Source organism: Choloepus didactylus, chromosome X (assembly GCF_015220235.1).
Source record: "Choloepus didactylus isolate mChoDid1 chromosome X, mChoDid1.pri, whole genome shotgun sequence".
NCBI lineage: Eukaryota > Metazoa > Chordata > Mammalia > Pilosa > Megalonychidae > Choloepus > Choloepus didactylus.
In genome coordinates, this window is record NC_051334.1 from 46294744 (window position 1) to 46319071 (window position 24328).

Consider the following 24328-nt stretch of genomic DNA (forward strand, 5'->3'; position numbering starts at 1 on the left):
CTCTCCTATCAGAGGAGCTTTAGTCCTGAGAGAGTGGAACAAAGCCTAATTGTTTCTTTTCCCTCTATCTGTTATCCTGTCACTCAGCCCCTAATAGGGGCACAGTCATGGGAAGTGCTCAGCACAGCAGGGCAAAAAAAAAAATAAATAAATAAAAAATAAAAAATAAAAAGAAATCCCAGCTTTTCAGTAGGAGAACTGCAAAGGGGAGCCCCATGGAACAGGAAAGTGCAGAAGATATGGTGGAGACAGAGAAACTTTGGAAAGCAACCCTGTAAGATTTTTATGAACTCCTGGGCTTTCATCTGAGCTGCACATGTGTGGATCTGACACTAAAAAGCATACTATAGACTTTGAGAACTGAGCTACAGGTTAGAACACCACCAACATCCCAGACTGACCCTGGGTGATGTACACAGAGAACACATCCAAATTCCATCATAAAGCCTTTGAAAATTAAACTGACATTGAAACTACAACTCACAGAAGACTGGTCAGAACTTGCAGCCTAAACACAATTGGGTTAGGTGCCTGCCAAAACAAAATTAAAAAATCAACATCCCACATAGGGTTTAAACAAGAGCAAGAATCTCATAAATATAGGGATGGATATTAAAATACTCAATTAACATAATATAAAATATGAATAATATAATACAATGCACAGTTACTCAGAATTTGAAAAACAGACAATCTCAACTAATGGGAAGAGATGATCAACAGACATCAATGCAGAGGTGACTCAGGTTGTAATTTATGATAAGGCCTTTGAAAGCTTATTATAAAAATGCTCTGATAAGTAAAGACAGACTCTTAAAGCAAATGGAAAGATAGAAAGTCTCAGAAAATAAATAGAAGATACGAATGTGAACCAAATAGAAATTGTGTAACTAGAAACTATAATAACTGAAATGTGAAAAAAAACTCACTGGATATGCACAATAGCAGAATGGAGATAACACAGGAAAAAATTGAACAGAGCTTCAGGGACCTGTGGGACAATATCCAAAAGTCTAACATTTGTGTTATTGGAGTTTGAGAAGTAGAGGAAAAAGTGTGGGACTGAAAAATCATTGAAGAAATAATGGTTGAAAACTCCCCAAATATGGTAAAAGACACAAGCCTACCTCAAAAATGACAAAAGCAAAGGAATCCATGCTCAGTCTATTCATAATAAAACTGTTGAAAATTAAATATGAGAAAAAAGGGCACATTACTTATAGGTGGACAATGATTCATATTACTGTGGATTTCTCATAAAAACCCATGGAGGTCAGGAAGTGGGAAAACATTTTCAAAGTGCTGAAAGTAAAGAATGGTTAATTCAGAATTTTAGACCAGTGAAACTATCCTTCAGGAATGAAGGTAAAATAAAAACATTCCCAGATGAAGGAAAACTAATAGAATTCACTGCTAGCAGACCTGCTCTAAAATAATTACCAAAGGAAGTTCTTCAGACAGAATGGAAAAAGTACCAAAAGGAAACTTGGAATACCATGAATAAAGGAAGAACAACAGAATTGGTAAATATCTGGATTAATATAATAGATTCTTTTCCCAAGTTCTTTAAAATATCTTTGACAGTGTAAATCAAAAACAATAACATTGTCTGATAGTATTTTTAATGTAGATTTAAATAATATGTAAGACAAATACAACATAAAGGGTAGAAGGTAAAGGGACCTAGGCAATGGTAAATTTTCTATATTCCACTTGAAGTAAAATATTGACTCTAAGTTTACTGTAAAAGTTGCATATTGCAATCCCTAGAACAACCACTAAAAATATATAAAAGGATATAGTAAAAACGTAATTGTTAAATTAAATGGAATATTTTAAAATGCACAAATAACTCAAAGGGGGAAACAGTTGAATGAAAAACTGAGAAAAAAACAGAAAATAAAATGTTATACCTAAATCCATACATATTAATAAGTACATTAAATGTAAATGATCTAAATACACTAATTAAAATCCACAGATTGCAAAGCAGGATGGAACAACATGGCCCAACTATATGCTGTCTACAGGAGACTCACTACCAATACAGTTATATTAGAGAGGCTACAAGTAAAAGGTTGGGAAAAGATATACCATAAAAATACTAATCAAAAGAAAGTTGGAGGGGCCATATTGATATCAGCAAAAGTAGGCTTCAGAGCAAAGAAAATTTCCAGGGATAAAAAAGAACATTACATAATGATAAAAGGGTCAATTTACCAAGAAGACATACTCCTAAATGAAAATACACCTAACAGAAAAACTTAAAAATTCATAGAGAGTGATATCATCAACATGGTGATGTAAGACATCCCCTGAAAAAACTTTCCCAGAGATTCAGCAAATAAAAGGACAAATCTCACTTGCTTAGAACTCTGGAGGATGGTAGAGCCTGGAGAAGGACTCCATAAACACTGACTTAAAAAAAGAGCAAAATATCAGGAGTGAGTAGCCAGGCAAAAACTGTTGTAATCAACTGTTTGGGAGATACAGAGACCAAGGGAGTTCAGTACAACATCCAGGGAAGTGTGGGATGAAGAGACTGAGACACTGTGATCAGAGACTGTTAGAATTCTATTTGCGGCCTCTGGTGCCCATCCCCCACCCTTGAGGGATGCAGCAGTGGGTGGTCTGATCCTTGCCTGGGGGGTGGCTTTGGACTGGGATGGCTGTGTAGCCCTCTGCCCCAAACACAGAGGGAGGACACAGCCCAACAATGAGCCAGATATTGGCTGGTGAAGTTAGAACATGGGATAACCACAGTTTCAGCCTTTGCTGGTCAGACACCACTGGGTGCCACTGTTTTGACTGCATCAGAGGTGGAACTGGCAAACAGCCATAACCACCTGCCTTCATAGGGCTGAGGGGAATAGGTAACCAATGAGTGCCATCTGCTGGGCAGGCCAGAAAGTGCAGCATGTTGATGTGAAAGGAAAAAATAAAAAGACTTTTTGGGGTCTTTCCCAATCCTCTCCCAGGGCCCAATGGATCTGGTATATGCTTCCTGCACACGTACCTGGCCCTGTTTTGGCTGGGAAACACTGACAAACCAACTGTCAAAGAAGGAACATTTTAATACAAACCCAGTCAACAAAATATCTTAAGACAAAAGAGGGAAACTGACCTTCAGAGTAAACCCAACAAGATAATCAGATGCCCAGGTGTCAACAAAAAAGACATACTAAAATGTGGGAAGATATGTCCTATTCAAAGGAACAAATTAAAAAGTCAGAGGAGATATAGAATTTGGAACACCTAATCAAAGATGTTCAAACAAATATCCTAAATTAATTCAAGGAGATAATTAAAGAGATACCTTTATCTCTTTATTAAAGAAGAATTTTAAAGCATACAAAGAAAAATAACAGATCTAATGGAAATGAAAGGCACTATAGATGAAATGAAAAATACAGTAGAGACAAAACAGCAGATTTGAAGAAGCAGAAGAAAGAATCAATGAGCTAGAAGACAGAGCATCTGAATTTGAACAGACAAAAGAACAGATGGAGAAAAGAATGGGAAATTTTGAGAAAGTTCTTAACGAAATGCCTGACTACATGAAGCACACAAACATAACACATTTTGTATCTCCCAGAAAGAGAAGAGAAGGTAAAGGAACCAGAAAGAATATTTGAGGAAATAATGGCCCAAAATTTCCCAACCCTTATAAAAGACATAACTATGCAGATCCAAGAAGCCCAACATACTCCAAACAGAAAAAAAATCCAAAGAGACCCACTCCAAGACATACTAATCAGACTGTCACATGCCAAAGAGAAAGAGGGAATTCTGAAAGCAGCAAGAGAAAAGTGACTCATCACATACCAGGGATGCCAAATAAGACTAAGTACAGATTACTCATCAGAAACTATGGAGGCAAGAAGACAGGGATACAAAATATTTAAGATACTGAAAGAGAAAAATTGCCAGTCAACAATTTTTATTCAGCAAAGCTGACTTTCATAAATGAGGGAGAGTTTAAAATATTTACAGATAAACAGAAGCTGAGAGAGTTCATTAAAGGAGACCTTCCCAAACAAGAAATACTAAAGGGAGGTCTGCTGGCTGAAAAGAGGAGATAGAAGAGAGAGGCTTGGAAGAGGGTATAGAAATGAAGATTATCAGTAAGGGTAACTAAAAGGATAAAAATAGATTTAAAAAAATAGATATGACAAATAAAAGCCAAAGGACAAAATTGTTGAAATAAGTGCTGCCTTTACCATAATAACATTGATTTTTAATGGATTAAACTGCCCAATCAAAAGACATGGATTGGCAGAATTTATTTAAAAAAATAAGACTCATCTATACGCTATTTATAAGTGACCCATTTTAGACCCAAAGACAAAAACAGGTTGAAAGTGAAAGGCTGGAAAAAAAGGTATTCCATGCAAACAGTAGCCTAAGGAAAATAAAAAGCTGGGGTATCTATACTAATATCAGACAAAATAGACTTTAAATGCAAAATTTTATGAGACAAAGAAAGGCATTAGCTATTAATAAAAGCAGAAATTCATCAAGAAGTAACAGTCATAAATATCTATGCACCTAATCAAAGTGCCCCAGAGTACATGAGGCAAACACTGGCAAAATTTAAGGTAGTAATAGACTTCTCTATGATAATAGTGGGGGCACTTCAACACATCACTATTTTCAATAGATAGAACATTTAAACAGAGGCTCAAAAAGGAAATAGAGAACCTAAATAACATGATAAATGAATGAGACTTAACAAACATATATTAAAAATTGTACCCTAAAATGGCAGGGTAATAAATTTTTCTCAAGTTCTCATGTAACATTCTCAAGGGTAGACCATATGCCAGGGCACAGAACAGGTCTTAATAAATTTTAATAGATTGAAATTATACAAAGCATTTTCTCTGACCATAATGGAATAAAGCTGGAAATAATTGAAAGCCAGAGAACTGAAAAATTCACAGATATTGGAGGTTAAACAACACACACTTAATCACTGGGTCAAAGAAGAACTTGCAAGAGAAATCAGTAAATATCTTGAGACAAATGAAATTGACAACATATCAAAACTTATGGGATGCAGTGAAAGCAGTGCTGAAAGGGAAATTTATAGCTCTAAACACCTACATTAAAAAGGAATAAAGAGCTAAAGTAAAATAAGTAACTCAACATCCAGAGAAACTAGAAAAAGAACAGCAAAGTAATCCCAAAACAAGCAGAAGGAAAGATCTAAAGATTGGAGCAGAAATAAATGAAACTGAGAACACAAACAATAGAGAGAATCAATAAAACCAAAAGCTGGTTCTTTGAGAAGGTCAATAAAATTGACAAACCCTTAGCTAGATAGAGAAAGACAAAAAGAGAAGATGGGGAAATTCCAGGAAGATGGCAGATTAGGAGAGACAGAGCAAAGTTCTCCTCCATGAAAAACACTAGATAAAGGACAGAAAGTGCTCCAGAACAGAAGTTCCAGGGTTCCACCAGCTGGGCACAGACTTCTAAAACCATAGTAACTGTGTACTTGGAGAAGCTGACTCTGTTTAAGAATGGTGAGTGTTTGGCCCAGAATGCCACTGGGGAATGGGTAGTTGGAGGTAGCTAACAAGCATGGAGCAGCCTTCTATTCCCCAGGAACCCTCCTCAGCACTTGGCTTGGGTGATAACCCTTTTCAGACCCACAGCCAAGAGCCCCCATGCCAGGGATTGATTGTTGGAGCAGGCAGACAAACATGGAAGGAGGCAGCTTTCCATACCCTGTGCAGCCATCTTTGCAGTTGGCTGGAGAGATGACCCTTCACAACCTCTTGGCCAACAGCTTCCTTGAGGGAATTTGGGATTTGGTAGGCTTGTGACAGTGTCCACTCTTCCTCCAGGGAAGCCTGTGGTGTGCACAGCCTAGGGGCAAGGGCACCACACAGCACTGCCAGGAGCCCTCCCCCAACCCTAGGGACATGCAGGTGCATGGCAGACAGGGACTGTGGGGTATTTGAGCTGGAAGCTGAGATGCATAGCTCTTCAGCACCAGAGTACTCCACCTGCAGCCCTGGGAACAGATGGGACCACTATGTCCTGGAACAGACTCTCTGCCAAATTGCACAGGACATGCTCCCCACCCACAGGGCTGGCAGTCCCCAGTGCACATGGAGAATGGGTACACTCATTGGACTTCCACATGGTTTGGAACCCCACTCAGTGCATAGACAAAATTGGTGGAAAGCTGGCTTGCAGATAAGAGGTAGCTCAAGAGCGTCATCTGCTGGTAGGTCAGGGAAAGTGCACTCCACCAAGCTGTAGATTTTCCACATTATAGATAAATGTTCCAATAATCCTGCATATCCTAAAAGAACCCTATCAAGATAAGCAAATGTCAAGATGCCAAAAACAAAAGAAAATTACAAAGCACATGAAGAAAGCAGAAGATATGGATAACACAATCACCCAAATTAAAAAGCCAGAGGAGACACAGAACTTGGAGTGATTAATCAAAGAAGTATACACAAACATCAGTGTCATGGCTGAAGAAACAAAGGATGTGAAGAAGATCCTAGAAGAGCACAAAGAAGAATTTGAAAGAGTAAATTAAAAATAGCAGATCTTATGGAAATAAAATATATGTTGATCCAATTAAAAATATTCTTGAGACACATAACAGCAGATATCAAGAGGTAGAGGAACAAATTAGCAAACTCAGGGACAGGGCAATGGATTGTGAAAGCACAAAAGAAAAAATGCGAAAAAATTGAAAAATTTGAAATGGATCTCAGGGAAATTATGGGCAACATGAAGCATAAAAATATAAGAATCATTGGTGTTCAAGAAGGTGAAGAGATGAGTAAAGGTCTAGGAAAAGTATTCAAAGACATTGTTGGGGAAAACTTCCCAACCCTTCTAAATGACATAACTATGCAAATCAAAGATGTCCAGTGAATTCCATATAGAATAAATCCAAATAAACCTACTCCAAAACATTCTGATCTGATTGTCAAATGCTGAAGAGAAGGAGAAAGTTCTGAAAGCATCAATTGAGAAGGAATTTACCACATACAAGAGAAACAACATAAGATTAAGTAGTGACTACTCAGTGGCCACCATGGAGGCGAGAAGGCAGTGGTATGATATATTTAAAATTCTGAAAGAGAAAAATTGCAAAAGAAGTATTCTTTATCCAGCAAAGCTCTCTGTCAAAATTGAGGGAAAGCTTAAAATTTTCACAGACAAACAAATGCTGAGAGAATTTGTTAACAAGAGACATGCCCTACAAGAAGTACTAAAGTGAGCTCTACCAGCTGAGAAAAAAGACAGGAGAGAGAGGCCTGGAGAAGGACACAGAACTGAAGAGTATTAGTAAACATAACTTAAAGGAAATAGAGAGAGAGAGGGAGAAAATAGATCTGACAAATAAAAACCAAAGGATAAGATGACTGTTTTAAGAACTGCCTTCACGTTAATAACATTGAATGTGAATGGATTAAACTCCCCAATTAAAAGATATAGATTGGCAGAATGTACTAAGAAATATGAACCATTAATATGCTGTTTACAAGAGACTCATCTTAGACCCAGCAACACAGAGATTGAAAGTGAAGGGATGGGAAAAAATATTCCACACAAGCTACAGCCAAAAGGAAACAGGGGTATCAATACTAATTTCGGATAAAATAGACTTTAAATGCAAGGACATCATAAGAGACAAAGAAGGACACTATATACCAATAAAAGGGACAATTCAACAAGAAGAAATAAAAATCATAAATTTGTATGCACTCAATCAAGGTGCTCCAGAATACATGAGACAAACATTGACAAAACTGAAGGAAGCAATAGATTTATCCACAATAATCATGGGACACTTAAATACACCACTCTCTCCTATAGATAGATCAACCAGATAGAGGATCAATAAGGAAGTTGAGAACCTAAACAATGTGATAAATGAATTAGACTTAACAGGCATATAAAGCATGACATCCCAAATCACCAGAATATACATTCTTCTCTAGTGCTCATGGAATTTTCTCCAGGATATATCATATGCTGGGGCATAAAACAACCTCAATAAATTTAAAAAGATTGAAATTATTCAAAGCACTTTCTTTGACCACAATGGTATGCAACTAGAAATCAATAATCATCAAAGATCTAGAACATTCATAAATATCTGGAGATTAAACAGCACACTCCTAAACAATCAGTGGGTCAGATAAGAAATTGCAAGAGAAATTGCTAAATAACTAGAGACAAATGAAAATGAGAACACAACATATCAAAACTTATGGGATGCAGTGAAGGTGGTATTGAGGGGGAAATTTATTGCTGTAAATGCATATATTAAAAAGGAAGAAAGAGCTAAAATCAAACAACTAATGGAACAATTGAAGAGGCTAGAAAATGATCAGCAAACTACTCTTAAAGCAAGTACAAGAAAAGAAATAACAAGGATTAAAGCAGAAATAAATGATATGGAGAATAAAACAAAATAGAGAGAATAAACAAAACCAAAAGTTGGTTCTTTGAGAAGGTCAACAAGATTGACAAAACCTTAGCTAGACTGTCAAAGTAAAAACAGAGAGGAAACCCAAATAAGCAATATAATAAATGAGAGGATGCACATTACTGTGGATCCTGAAGAAATTTAAAAAGTCATAAGAGGATACTATGAAAAACTACATGCCAACAAACTGGACAATTTAGAGGAAATGGATAATTTCCTGGAAGCAGATGAACAGCCTAAACTAACCAGAGAAGAAATAGAAGATCTCAACAAACCAATCACAAGAGATCCAATCAGTCATCAAAAAGCTTCCTACAAATAAAAGCCCAGGGCCAGATGACTTCACAGGGGAAGTTTGCCAAAGTTGCAAAAAGAACTGACATCACCATTCCTACTCAAACTCTTTCAAAAAACTGAACAAAATGGAAAACTGTCTAACTCATTTTATGAAGCCAACATCACTCTAATACCGAAAGCAAATAAAGATTCTACAAGAAAGGAAAACTACAGGTCAATCTCCCTAATGAATATGGATGCAAAAATTCTCAGCAAAAATATTAACAAATTGATTCCAAAGACACATTGAAAAATATCATACACCATGACCAAGTGGGGTTCATCCCAGGCATGCAAGGGTGGTTCAACATAAGAATCAGTCAATGTAACATAACACATTAACAAATCAAAAGGGAAAAATCAAATGATCATCTCAATAGACGCTGAAAAAGCTTTCAACAAAAATCAACATCCTTTTTGATAAAAAAATACTTCAAAAATTAGGAATTGAAGAAAACTTCCTCAATATGATAAAGGGCATATGTGAAAAACCCACAGCCAGCATAGTACTCAATGATGAGAGACTGAAAGCATTCCCTCTAAGATCAGGAATGAGACAAGGATGCCTGCTGTCACCACTATTATTCAACACTGTGCTAGAAGTTCTAGCTAAAGCAATCTGGCAAGACAAAGAAATAAAAGTCATCCAAATTGGAAAGGAAGAAGTAAAACTGTCATAATTTGCAGATGATATGATCTTATATTTGGAAAAAACTGAGAAATTAATGACACAACTACTTGGGCTAATAAATTCAGCAAAGTGGCAGGATACAAGATTAATGCACACAAGTCAGTAATATGCTTATACAATAGAAATGACCTAACCAAAGAGACATGCAAGAAAAGTATTCCATTCACAATAGCAACTAAAAAAATCAAGTACCTAGGAATAAACTTAACCAAGGATGTAAAAGAACTATACAGAGAAAATTACATAACTTTACTAAAAGAAATAAAAGAGGACTGATAGAGATGGAAAGGTATTATGTGTTCATGGATAGGAAGGACAAATGTTAAGATATCAATCCTACCAAAATTGATCTACAGATTCAATGCAATTCCAATCAAAATTCCAACAACCTACTTTGCAGACTTGGAAAAGCTAGTTATCAAATTTATTTGAAAGGCAAAGGGGCCTCAATTGCTAAAAACATTCTAAAAAAGAAAATCAAAGTGGGAGAACTTATACTTCCTGACATTGATGTCTATTATAATGCCACAGTAGTCAAAACACCATGATATTGGTACACAGATTGACATATTGACCAATGGAATCCAATTGGTAATTCAGAAATAGACCCCCAGATCCACAGTCAGCTTATTTTTGATAAGGCCCCCAAGTCCACTGAACTGGCACAGAACGGTCTCTTCAACAAATAGGGCTGGGAGAACTGGATATCCACATCCAAAATAATGAAAGAGGACCCCTACTTCACACCTTGTAGAAAAATTAACTCAGAGTGGACCAAAGACCTCAATATAAGAGACAGTATCATAAAACTCCTAGAAGATAATGTAGGGAAACATCTTCAAGACCTAGTATTAGGAGGTTCCTTCTTAGACCTTACACCCAAAGCACAACCAACAAAAGAAAAAATAGATAAATGGGAGCCCCTCAAAATCAAAAGCTTCTGTACCTCAAAGGAATTTGTCAGAAAGGTGAACAGGCAGCCAATGCAATGGGAGAAAATATTTGGAAACCATGTATCTGATAAGAGACTGATATCTTGCATCTACAAAGAAATCCTACAACTCAGTGACAATAGTACAAACAGCCCAATTATAAAATGGGCACAAGATATGAAAAGACATTTTTCTGAAGAGGAAATACAAATGGCTAAGAAACACATGAAAAATATTCATCTTCACTAGCTATTAGGAAGATGCAAATCAACACCACAATGTGATATCTCACACCAATAAGAATGGCTGCCTGAAACAAACAGGAAGCCAAAAGTGCTGGAGAGGATGTAGAGAATTTGGGACTCTTATTCATTGCTAGTGGGACTGTATAATGGTACAGCCACTCTGGAAGACTGTTAGGCAGTTCCTCAGAAAACTAGATATCATTTTACCCTATGACCTGACAATTCAACTATTTGGTGTATACCCAGAAAATGTGAAATAAGTGACCTGAACAGATATTTGCACACCAATGTTCATAGTGGCATTATTTGCAATTGCCAAAGGATGGAAACAATCCAAGTGACCTTCAACAGACGAGTGGATAAACAAAATGTGGCATATACACTTGATGGAATACTACACAACAGTAGGAAGGAATGAGGTCATAAAACTTATGACAACATGGATGAACCTTGAAGACATGCTGAGTGAAATAAGCCAGACACAAAAGGAGAGATATTGTACATTACCACCAATGTAAACTCCATGAAAAATGTAAAATAAGTGTCTTATAATGTAGAATATAGGGGACCTAGAGGAAGACAATAGCTAGTGAAGGGGGAATGATAATTAATATGTACAGATTTGATAATGAGGGTGAACTTAATGGTGTGGGAATGATCAGGTGTGACTATGGTTCATTAATGGGATTATAAGTATCGGTGATGCATTAAAGGTGAACATTTTCATTGATGGTGGTTTAAAGGCATGTAACCCACAGAGTAGCAATACAAACCTAAATTAGTGTTAGCATGATATACTTATAAGGTATAACTTATAAGGTATAACTTTGGTGCAGAGGGTTAACAACAGAGTGGTATATGGAAAAACTACCCATTAGATATTAAAGACTATATTTAATAGTAATATCTTAACAACACTGGACTAATACTAGGGATGAATAATTAGCAGCTAATAAGAGCTCTGGGATGTATTATGTTATGATAATTGTTTAAAGTTGAGAGTGATGATGATTGTACAATTAAGTGAAGATAATGTAAGAAACTGATCATTTATCTTAGAATATATATTAAGTGAAATTGGGACCACACTACTTAATAAATCAAGCCCTTGATTTGAGCCATGCTCTTGTGAAGCTTAGGGTTGTAAATGGGAGGCAGAGCCCCCCTATAATTATACCTGAGGCACCTCCAGGGAACCTCTTTTGTTGCTCAGATGTGGCTTTTCTCTCTCTAAGCCCAACTGAGCAAATAAATTCATTAACCTCCCCACCTATGAGGGACATGACTCCCAGGGGAATGGCTCTCCCTGGTAATATGGGACATGACTCCCAGAAATGAGCCTGGCCCTAGTAATGAGAGATTGAAAATGCCTACTTGACTGAAAGGGGAAAAAAGAAAGGCAGCAGGCTGAGGTCACAGTGGCTGAGAGATCCCAAATAGAGTCAAGAGGCTATCCTGGAGATTTCTCTTATGCAAGCTCCAGGTAGACATCCCAAATGGGCACAGTGTGCCATGCCCTTACCAAAAGTAGTTCCTAAATACCTAGGTACCTACCTGAGATACTATAAAAGATACACTCACTAAGTTTCAGAAACTTAAATCCGCCAGAGTGTTCCTATGCCACACAAGTCCTAAAACCCAGAGGCAACAACCTCTTTAAGAACAACAATCTGATGCAGCCTCCTACCCCATGCTTTTGACATTCCATTTCAATATGAAAAAGTTAGGGTGCTCACTGCCTAGACACCCCTGAAGATGGAGAAAGGGATTAAGTGAAAGGAAGCAGTAGCAACAAACAAGATAAGATTTAACAAAGGTCTATGAATACTGAAACTTTATAAACAAATATACATATATATATATTTAGATGCTGGGGTGTTGGAATAGCTGGAAGGATGGAAGGAGGTAAATGACATTGTAGAACTGTAACCTATGCCATCCTTTGAAATTTGCTCTATAGCTACTCATTGAATTGTGCTTTGAAAGTCTTCACCTTTCTATATATACCCTATATTACAAAATAAGGAAAGAACTGAAACTGTGGAACTGTAACCCATAAGAATTTTTGAAATTACCTATATAACTTCTTGTTGAGCTGTACATCAAAAGTTAACATCTTTCTGTATGTATTTTATATTTTACAATGATAGAAATAGCTGAAGTTGTGGAACTGTGACCCATGACTCTTTGAAATTTGCTCTCTAACTGCTTGTTACACTGTAATTTGAAAGTTATCACTGTTATGTATATATGTTAAGTTCACAATAAAAATGCATAAAGTGGCAGAAGGTTCAAATAAATACAATAGAAATGAGAGGGTGTCATTACCACTGACCCTGTAGAAATAAAAAGATCATAAGAGGATACTATGAACAACAGTATGCCAACAAATTAGGCAATGTATGTGAAATGGACAAACCCTAGAAACACAAAAACAGCCTACACTGACTCTAGAAGAAGTAGAAAACCTCAACAAATGAATCACAAGTAAAGGGACTGAAACAGTCATCAAAAACCTCCCTAAAAAGAATGCTCAGGACCATATGGCTTCACAATGAATACTACCAATCATTCCAAGAGAATTAGTACCAATCCTGCTCAAGCTCTTCCAAAAATTTGAAGAGTGGGCCCACTCCTTAACTCATTCTGTGAAGCCAACATTGCCCTAACACCAAAGCCAGATAAAGATACTACAAAAAATGAAAATTACAGCAAGAATTTACAACTGTATGATGCATCAGTGAACTGAATCTAATTGATATTTATAGAATACTCTACTCAACCGGAACAGAATGCACATTCTTTGCAAGTACTCATGGAACATTCACCAAGATGTATCCTGATACATTGAATAATCTTTAATAAATTTAGAAGAATTAAAAGTATGTTCTCTTGAGCAACTACGAGAAGGTGTGAAGCTGTGAGATATGCAACAAGGTGAATGGATGCTGTACACAGCATTTTGAGTGAAGTACATCAGAAATAAAGGCAAACAATATAATGCCTCCCCAATATGGACTCTACAATGTGTAAACTCAGAATTGAATTTTAGAACACAGCCTAAGACAGGGGCGATTATTGTAATGGTCCCTAGATTGTAAGCTCTTGCAGCAGTCATATCTATTCCTGAATTGTAATGGCTATCTCCAAACTTTGAGATGCTAATCCCTGATTGGTCTCTGGAACATTGGGTATCACTGTGACACCTGAAACTCAGAGCTAGAGCTCAGTAGATATGAATGTCAATATTAGTGCATACAGCAACTGTTTAAAAAAAAAAAGCTGAAAAAGAGCCCAGACTTCAATTAGTGATATGAATGAAGCAGATCTGGTTAAGACTAGGGCAAACCAGGCCAAACAGTAAAGGTTGAAATTGTGTTTTAAAACTTCAACTTCCATGTGACACCAAGGGAAGAGATGTCTATTTGGTACAGGATCTATATTTTGTAAACATTATAACTCTACAGTCAGTTTGTTCAAACACCACAATTACATGGAACTTTGAATAGGAAGCGAGATATGGTAGGTTTGTATAGGTTAGAGTGAAACAGTGACACATCCCAAAGTAATTTGGGCATAAAATAAAAACATATTTGCAGCCCCCCCTGAGGAACTGGGGGGAAATGCAGAAGACTTGGACTTCCTCACCTGTGCTGATGCTGATGTTGTCACAGACATTGAGGACTGTGGTTTGATGTGCTGAGCCCTCTCTCATGGGACTTGTCCTTATGAAGCTTGTTACTGCAAGGGAGAGGCTAAACTTGCATATCATTGTGCCTAAGGGTCTCCCCCTGAGTACCTCTTTGTTGCTCAGATGTGGCCCTCTCTCTCTAGCTAAGCCAACTTGGCATGTGAACTCACTGCCCTCCCTCCTACATGGGACCTGACTCCTGGGGGTATAAATCTCCCTGGCAATGCAGGATATGACTCCTGGGAATGAATCTGGACCCAGCATCATGGGATTGAGAATATCTTCTTGACCAAAAGGGGGATGTGAAATGAAATGAAATAAGGTTTCAGTGGCTGAGAGATTTCAAATGGAGTCGAGAGGTCACTCTGGTGGGCATTCTTATACACTATATAGATAACACCTCTTAGGTTTTAATGTATTGGAATAGCTACAAGTAAATACCTGAAACTATCAAACTCCAACCCAGTAGTCTGGACTCTGGAAGACAATTGTATAACAATGTAGCTTACAAGGGGTGACAGTGTGATTGTGAAAACCTTGTGGATTACTCTCCCTTTATCTAATGTATGTACGGATGGATGAGTAGAAAAATGGGAACAAAAACTGAATGAAAAATAGGGTGGGATGGGGGGATGAGTTGGGTGCTCCTTTTTACTTTTATTTTTTATTCTTATTATGATTCTTTCTGATGTAAGGAAAATGTTCAAAAATAGATTGGGGTGATGAGTGCATGACTATATGATGCTACTGTGAACAGTTGATTGTATACCATGCATGATTATATGGTATGTGAATATATTTCAATAAAACTGAATTTATTTTAAAAGTATATTCTCTGGAATTGAACTAGAAATTATTACAAGAAAGATAGAAAAATCTCTAAATACTTGGAAATTAAATTACACTTCTAAAAAGTCCATAGATCATAGTGGAACTCTCAAGGGAAATGAGGAAATATTTTGAATTAAAGAAAAATTTAAATATGACATCAAAATTTGTGGGATATCAATAAAGCAGTGCTTGAAAGAAATTTAGAGCATTAATACTTATATTATAAAAAAGAAAGGTCTCAAATAGTCTAACTTCCATCTTAAGTAACTGGAATAAAAAGAGCAAAAATAAACCCAAAGTATGCAAAAGGAGGGAAATAACAAAGATAAGAGCAGGAATCATAATATTAAAAACAGAAAAACTAAAAAGGAACTAAAATTCTATTCTGAGGACACATCTATTTCAAGCTGAGATAGAATAACAGGGACTGGATTTACTCATCCATGTGAAACAACTAAAAAAGTCAGGTAAAATGTATGGATCAATGATTCTCAAGTCATTGGACATTGGCAACATTGGAGAGTGATCCCTGAGAAACAGGAAACAAATGAGACGATCCTATGATTGCCCAAGTTTACTGCCTCAGGAGATTTGCCCAGCCATGGTGCTCTCTCTGAATTTAAGAGAAGGAACTTGGATTATGGAAAAGTTGAGTTTACCAAGCAGAGTATCAGAGAGGAAAGAACGGTGATGAGAAAGGTCTCCAGAAAAATGCAGAAGGTCATTGCATGCATGTGAGGAAACTACCTGATGCTTAGGAGAGAATCACCCAAAAGAATTAGAGTGAAAATTATTTGGGGCTCACAAATAATAAGGAATTGTGTCTGTTCCCACCAAGCAGAGTGGACAAAACTTCATCATTCTCAGTGTATCAAGTAAAGAATTCAGAAGGATTTTTCCTCAGTAATGGGGAGCATTAACCCTAGACTAAATGCAGGACCAGAGAGGTTCTGCTTAACAAAACTTAAGAGAAAGACCTAAAAGAATCAAATTGTTTTCAGGTAACTTAACTGTGTCCTAAATCACAGCTGAAGAATATGCAGAGAATATAAAAATATCCAACACTAAAAAATGAAAAACCATAATGTCTGGCATCCAATAGAAATATTAGGCATGTAAAGAAACAGGAAAATAACACTCATAATGAAAAGAAAAAATCAATTAGTCAAAACAAGCCAAAATTAATACAGATGATAGCACTAGTAGACAACAACATTAAATTTGTTATGATAGCTGAATTTCATATGTTCAACATGTTAGATGACATGTTAGATAGAAAAATGGAAGCTATAACAAAGATATGATTGAACTTCTAGGGATTAAAAACTACAATGTCTCATATAAAACTACACTGTGTGGAATTAATGGCAGATTAGACATTGCAGAAGAAAAGATTTGTGAACTTGAGCACAAAGCAATAGAAATCATCCAAGAAGATGGGGAAAAAATGAATAGAGCATTAGAGAATTGTGCAACAACTTCAAAGAGCATATAGTATATGTGTAATTGCAGACCCCAAAGGGAGGGACTTTATGATTGTGGTAGGGGGCAAATAGAAATAATAGCAGAAAATTTTCTAAATATGATGAAACTAGAAACCCACTTGTGAAAGAAGCTCAATGGATCCCTAGCACAAGAAACATGAAGATTACACAAAGGCACATCATAATCTAACTGCTCAAAAACAGTGATAAAAGAAAAATATGAAAAGTAGCCAGAAAGAAAGACACATTAGGTACAGCGGAACAAAGATAAGAATAACAGATTGTTCACCAGAAACAATGAAACCAGAAGAAAGTAGAGCAACATCTTTAAAGTATTGAAAGAAACCAACTATCAACATAAAATTATTTCCCAGTGAAAATATCTTTCAAAAATGAATACAAGGGAGGGGCAGGGCAAATGGTGGAGTGGTGAGGTGTGAGTTTTAGTTACTCCTCTGCGGCAGTTGATAGAAAGCCAGAAACTATGTGGACTGGACACCGCAGAAGAATTTGAGTTTGGACGTAAATTGTTCAAAACTCAGGAGCACATGGAACAGCTGAGATCAATGAAATCTGTAAGTTCTCATGGCAAGGGGGCCCAGACGCCTCCCTGCCAGGCACAATCATAAGGGAGAAGGGGCTGTCAGTGCTGGGAACAAGGAGGGAGAACTGCAGTTGCAGCACTGATTAACAAACTCAGACTGCTGAATGAAAACTCCAAACATAGATAAACTGAGACCAGACACCAGAGAATCTGGGAGCACTCAGCCCAGCAGAGAGGAGATAGGGCTAGCAAAAAACAGCAAAAAAGAAAAAACCCAAAAATAAAAACAGGGACTTTTGGAGCTGGGGTGATCATAATACAGAGAGGGACTGGGCTCAAATAGCATCAGGCACATATGCAAATCCAAATCCCTTCTCTGAAAAGCCAGGTTCTCTGCATTCCTGATTGTTCCTTAATTGCCTTCAACTCTTTGTCTTTTAGCATTTCAATAGCCCATCAGAACTGCAAGGACTGTAAATAGTCCATACTGGGCCCTTCTTTTTGTTTTACTTTTTCTTTTTCTTTTTCTTTTTTCTTTTTTTTCTTTTACTATTTTTTTAAATTACTATTCTAAGAAGCCCATTACAGAAAGCCTCAAAGACTTGCAATTTGGGCCCAGGCAAGAGCAGGGCTAAGCGAGCTCTGAGAGACAAAACAATAAGTCTAGTGGCAGAGAATATTTGCTAAAGACCATAAGTTCCCAAGAAAAGGGGGATGTGGACCAGCTCCAGTGGCAGCCCTCCTCTGGGGAACACAGACACCAGGGGCTGGAATTCAGAAACAAGCTTCAGTCAGCCATACCCCAAACAGTGTCAGGGTCACCAGAAGAACTAAAGACACATACCTCCTTACACTGGTTGGGGAGCTGCAGGCTGGCAAGTGACACCTGCTGGACAGCATAGGAAACACACAAAGTCTAGAGATCTCACAGGAGGGTCTCATTTTCAAGGAAACTCCATACACCCCTCCAGAGACCTGGGCCCCTCTGGACTGGGAAAACCTGATGGGTTGACCATATCTGAGGAGACCCTCATGCAAAAAGGCTACATAGAGGCAGGGCAAGAAACAAAAAAACAAGAGGTGAAAAACTCTGATCAACTAAATAGAACCTAAGTTAGAGGCCTAGAATAAGCTGAACTAAACACCAGACATTAGAGAATAAAGCCAACCAACAAGAAAATCCTAGGTAAAAGAGAGAAAATGAGCTCCATAATCCACTAATCAAGAAAGTCAGATGCCTAGACAGCTCAAGATTACAAGCCATACTAGGAAACACAAAAATATGGACCAGCCAATAGAACAAACTAATAGCTCAACCGAGATGCAGGAGTTAAGACAACTAATGCTAAATCAATTCAATGAACTGAAGGAAGAACTAATTAAAAATGTTCAAACACATTTCCTAAATCAATACAAAAATCAAGTCAATGAACTGAGGGAAGATATAGTAAAAGAGATGAAGGATATAAGGAAGATACCAGATGACCATAAAGAAGACTTCATAAAATTGAAAAAACAAATGGGAGAGCTTATGGGAATGAAGGGCATAATGGAGGAGATGAAAAAGACAATGGAGGGATACAACAGTAGATTTGAACAGGCAGAAGAAAGGATAAGTGAATTGGAAGACAAGACATTTGAATTCATACACACAAAAGAACAGATGGTGAAAAGAATGGAAAAATATGAGCAGGGCATTAGGGAACTGAGTGACAACATGAAGTGCATAAATATACGTGTTATGGGTGTCCCAGAGGGAGAAGACAGGGGAAAAGGGGCAGAAAGAAAAATAGAAGAAATATTCACAGAAATTTCCCAACTTTTCTGAAAGACAGAAAATTACAGATTCAAGAAGTACAGCACACCCAAAACAGGATAGACCCCAATAGACCTACTCCAAGATACTTACTGATCAGATTGTCTAATGTCAAAGACAAAGAGAGAATTCTGAAAGCAGCAAGAGACAAGCAATCCATTACATACAAGGGAAGCTCAATAAGACTATGTACAGATTTCTCCACAGAAACCATGGTGGCAAGAAGACAGTGGTATGATATATTTAAGATACTGAAAGAGAAGAACTGCCAACCAAGAGTTCTATATCTGGCAAAACCACCCTTCAAAAATGAGGGAGAGATTAAAATATTTTCAGACAAACAGACACTGAGAGAGTTTGTGAATAAGAGACCAGCACTACAAGAAATACTAAAGGCAGTGCTACAGGCTGAAAGGAAAAGACAGGAGAAAGAGGTTTGGAGAAGAGAGTAGAAATGAATATTATCAGGAAGCGTAAAAAGAGGGAAAGGAAAAAATAAGACATGACATACAAAAGACAAAATGGTAGAAGAAAGTACTGTCCTTACAGTAATAACACTAAATGTTAATGGATTAAACTGCCCAATAAAAAGACACAGACTGGCAGAATGGACTAAAAAACAGGACCCATCTTTATGCTGTCCACAAGAAACTCACTTTAGACACAAGGACAAAAATTGGCTGAAAGTGAAAGGTTAGAAAAAGGTATTTCATGCAAACAGCAACCAGAAAAAAGCAGGAGTAGCTAAATTAATATCAAAGTAGACTTCAAAAGTAAAACAATTAAAAGAGACAGAGAAGGACACTATATATTAATAAAAGGGTCAATTCATTAAGAAAACATAACAATCAGAAATATTTATGCACCAACCCAGTGTGCCCAAAAATTCATGAGGCAAACACTGAGAACACTGAAAGGAGAAGTAGATAATGCCACAATAATAGTTGGAGACCTCAGTACACCACTCTCATCAATGGATAGAACATCTAGACAGAGGATCAATAAGGAAATGGAGATGTTGAATTGTATGATAAATGCGCTAGACTTGACAGACATTTATAGAACACTACACCCCACAACAGCAGGATACACATTTTTCTCAAGTGCTCATGGAACATTCTCTATAATAGACCATGTTTGGTCACAAAGCAAGTCTCAACAAATATAAAAATATTGATATTATAAAAAACACTTTCTCGAATCACAACAAAATGAAGTTGGAAATAAATAACAGTCAGAAGGTTGTAAAATTGACAAAGATATGGAGACTAAACAACACAATCTTAGAAAACCAGTGGGTAAAGGAAGAAATTACAAAAGAAATTAGTGAATATCTCAAGGCAAATGACAGTGAAAACACAGCATATCAATATTTATGGCATTCAGCAAAGGCAATGCTGAGAGGGAAATTTATTGCCCTAAACACCTATATTAAAAGAGAAGAGAGGGAAAAAATTGAGGAATTAACTGTCCACCTGGAGGAACTAGAGAAAGAACAGCAAACTAACCCCAAAGCAAACAGAAAGAAAGAAATAACAAAGATTAGAGCAGAAATAAATGAAATTGAAAACAGGAAAACAATAGAGAGAATCAACAAAATCAGAAGCTGGTTCTTTGAGAAAATCAGCAAACTTGATGGACCCCTAGCTAAGCTAACAAAAAAAAGAGAGTGGATGCAAAGAAATGCAATCAGAAACGGGAAGGGAAACATAATGACTGACCCTGCAGAAATAAGGGAGATAATGAGAAGATACTACGAGCAACTATATGCTAATAAACTAGACAACTTATACAAAATGGACAACTTCCTAGAAAAGCATAAACAACCAATATTGACCTGAGAAGAAATAGACGAACTCAACAAACAAATCACAAGTAAAGGGATTGAGTCAGTCATCTAAAAGCTCCCCAAAAGGAAAGCCCAGGACCAGATGGCTTCACATGTGAATTCTACCAAGCATTCAAGAAACAATTAATACCAATCCTGCTCAAACTCTTCAAAAAATTGAAGAGGAGGGAAAGCTACCCAACTCATTCTATGAAGCCAACATCACCCTAATACCAAAATCAGGCAAAGATACTACAAAAAAAGAAAATTAGAGACCAATCTCTTTAATGAATATAGATGCAAAAATGCTCAACAAAATACTTGCAAATCAAATCCAGCAGCACATTAAAAGAATTATACACCATGACCAAGTGGTATTTATCCCAGGTATGCAAGACTGGTTCAACATAAGAAAATTAATTAATGTAATGTACCACATCAATAAATCAAAGCAGAAGAAACACATGATCATCTTGATCAATGCAGAAAAGGCATTTGACAAAATTCAACATCGTTTCTCGATGAAAACACTTCAAAGGATAGAAATAGAAGGGAATTTTCTCAATATGATAAAGTTAGTATATGAAAAACTCACAGCTAACATTGTACTTAATGGGGAGAGACTGAAAGCTTTCCCTCTGAAATTAGGAACAAGACAAGGATGCACAGTGTCTCCATTGTTATTCAAAATTGTGCTGGAAGTTCTAACTAGAGCAATTAGGCAAGAAAAAGAAATAAAGGGCATTCAAATTGGAGAGGAAGAAGTAAAATGTTCACTGTTTGCAGATGACATGATTCTATATGTAGAAAACCCAGAAAAATCTACAGCAAAGCTATTAGTGCTAATCCATGAATACAGCAAAGTTGCAGGCTACAAGAACAACAGGCAAAAATCTGTAGTGTTCTTATACACAAGCAATGTGTAACAAGAGGAAGAAATAAAAAACAATTCCACTTACAAAAGAATCAAGTATATAGGAATAAACTTAACAAAGGCCACAAAAGGCCTATACAAAGAAAACTATAAGAAACTGCTAAAAGAAATTGAACAGGACCTAAAAATGGAAGAACATACCGTGTTCATGGATTGGAAGACTAAATATAATTAAGATGTCAACTCTACCTAAACTGATTTATAGATTCAATGCAATACCAATTAAAATCCCAACAACTTACTTTCCAGAAATAGAAAAACCAATAACCAAATTTATCTGGAAGGGCAAGGTGCCCTGAATAGCCAAAAATGTCTTGAGAAAGAGGAACAAAGTGGGAGGTCTCACATTACCTGACTTTGAAGCATATTACAAAGCTACAGTGCTCAAAACAGCATGGTACTGGCATATGGACAGAGATACTGACCAATGGAATCAAATTGAGTGTTCAGAAACAGACTCTCACATCTACAGGTAATTGATCTTTGATAAGGTACACAAGCCAAAGCAACAGGGACAGAACAGCCTGTTGAAGAAAGGGTAATTGGAGAATTGGATATCCATTTCCAAAAGAATGAAAGAGGACTCCTACCTCACACCTTATACAAAAATTAACTCTAAATGGATAGAAGACCTAAACACTGATGCTAAGACCATAAGACCCTTGGAAGAAAATGTAGGGCAATATCTTAAAGATCTTGTGATAGGAGGTGGTTTCCTAGACCTTACACCCAAAGCGTGAGCAACCAAAGAACAAATAGACAAATGGGATCTCCTCAAAATCAAGCACTTCTGTACATCAAAGGACTTTGTTAGAAAAGTAAAAAGGTAGTCTACACAATGGGAGACAATATTTCGAAACCACATATCAGATAAGGGTTAAATATCCCAAATATATAAAGTGATTCTACAACTCAACAACAGAAAGACAAACAACCCAATTGAAAAATGGGCAAAAGACATGGATGGACACTTTTCTGAAGAGGAAATACAAATGGCTCAAAAACATGGGAGAAAATGCTCAACTTCACTGGCTATTAGGGAAATTCAAATCAAAACCACAATGAGATATCATCTCACACCTACCAGAGTGGCCATTGTCCAAAAAACAGAAAATTACAAGTGCTGGAGAGGATGTGGAGAAAGAGGCACAATTATTCATTGTTGGTGGGAATGTAGAATGGTGCAGCCACTCTGGAAGACAGTGTGGAGTTTCCTCAGGAAGCCAAGTTTAGATTTGCCAAATGGCCCAGCTATTCTATTGTTAGGTATATACCCAAAGGAACTGAAAGTTGACACAAATGGACATTTGTAAACCAATGTTTATTGTGGTAATGTTCATGATTGCCAAGAGATTGAATCAGCCCAAATGTCCATCAACAGATGAGTGGATAAACAAACTGTGGTATATACACATGATGGAATATTATGCAGCTGTAAGACAGAACAAAGACATGGAACATATAATAACATGGATCAACCTTGAGGACACTATGTTGAGGGAAGTTAGTCAGAAACAAAAGGACAAATACTGTATGGTCTCACTAATATGAACTAAAATTAATGAACAAACTTTGAGATTTAAAAGCTGATAACACAGGCTATCATGAGGTAGAAAGAAGGTAGAGATCAGGCATTTGATGCTGAAAGACTACAGAATGTTCAGCAGGATTGATTGTATAGATCCAGAAATAGATAGCAGAATATTGTGTGATGGTAGCACAATATTGTAAGTACACTGAACAAAGATGTCTGTGTGTAAAGCTGAAAGATGTGGGATAGGGGAATGTATGTCACCAGAGGTAAAGATAGATGATAAAGCCTGGGACTGTATAACTTGGCAAAAACTGGAGTGGCCAATGACTGTTGCTAAATGTACAAATATAAACATGTTTTTATGTGTGGGAGAATAAATGAATGTCAACCATGCAGAGTGTTGAAAACGGGATGGTATTTTGGAAAAAAAACACAATCAAAGCAGACTGGAGTCTACAGTCAATGGTAACATTGTGGTATGCTTCCATTGAATGTAACAAAGGCAATATACCAAAGTTGAATGTACATGAGAGGGGGATATGGGGGAGGGATATGGGATTCGTGGTGGTGGTGTTGTTTTCTGTCCTTACTATTATGCTGTATTGTATGATATTTAATTTTTCTTTTTATTATCTTTTTTATCATTCACCAAAAAATGCTTTTTCATGGTAATCAATATGTTTAAGTGCTGACTATGGTGATAAATATACAACTACATGATGATACCATGAACAACTGACTGCACACTGTGGATAATTGTATGGTATGTGAATATATCTCTATAAAATTGTAGGAAAAAATATAAATAGGGGAAAAATTGTTGGCAAAAACATGGAGAGAGGGATGTACCTATCTACTGTTGATAAACAGGCAGAATGGTGTAGCATTTCTCAAGATCAGTGTGGTGGTTCCACAAAAAGCTAAGTGTATAGGGGCCATAGGGTCTTGCAACCTCACTATGGGGTATTTCATTGGAAGATCTGAGAGCAGAG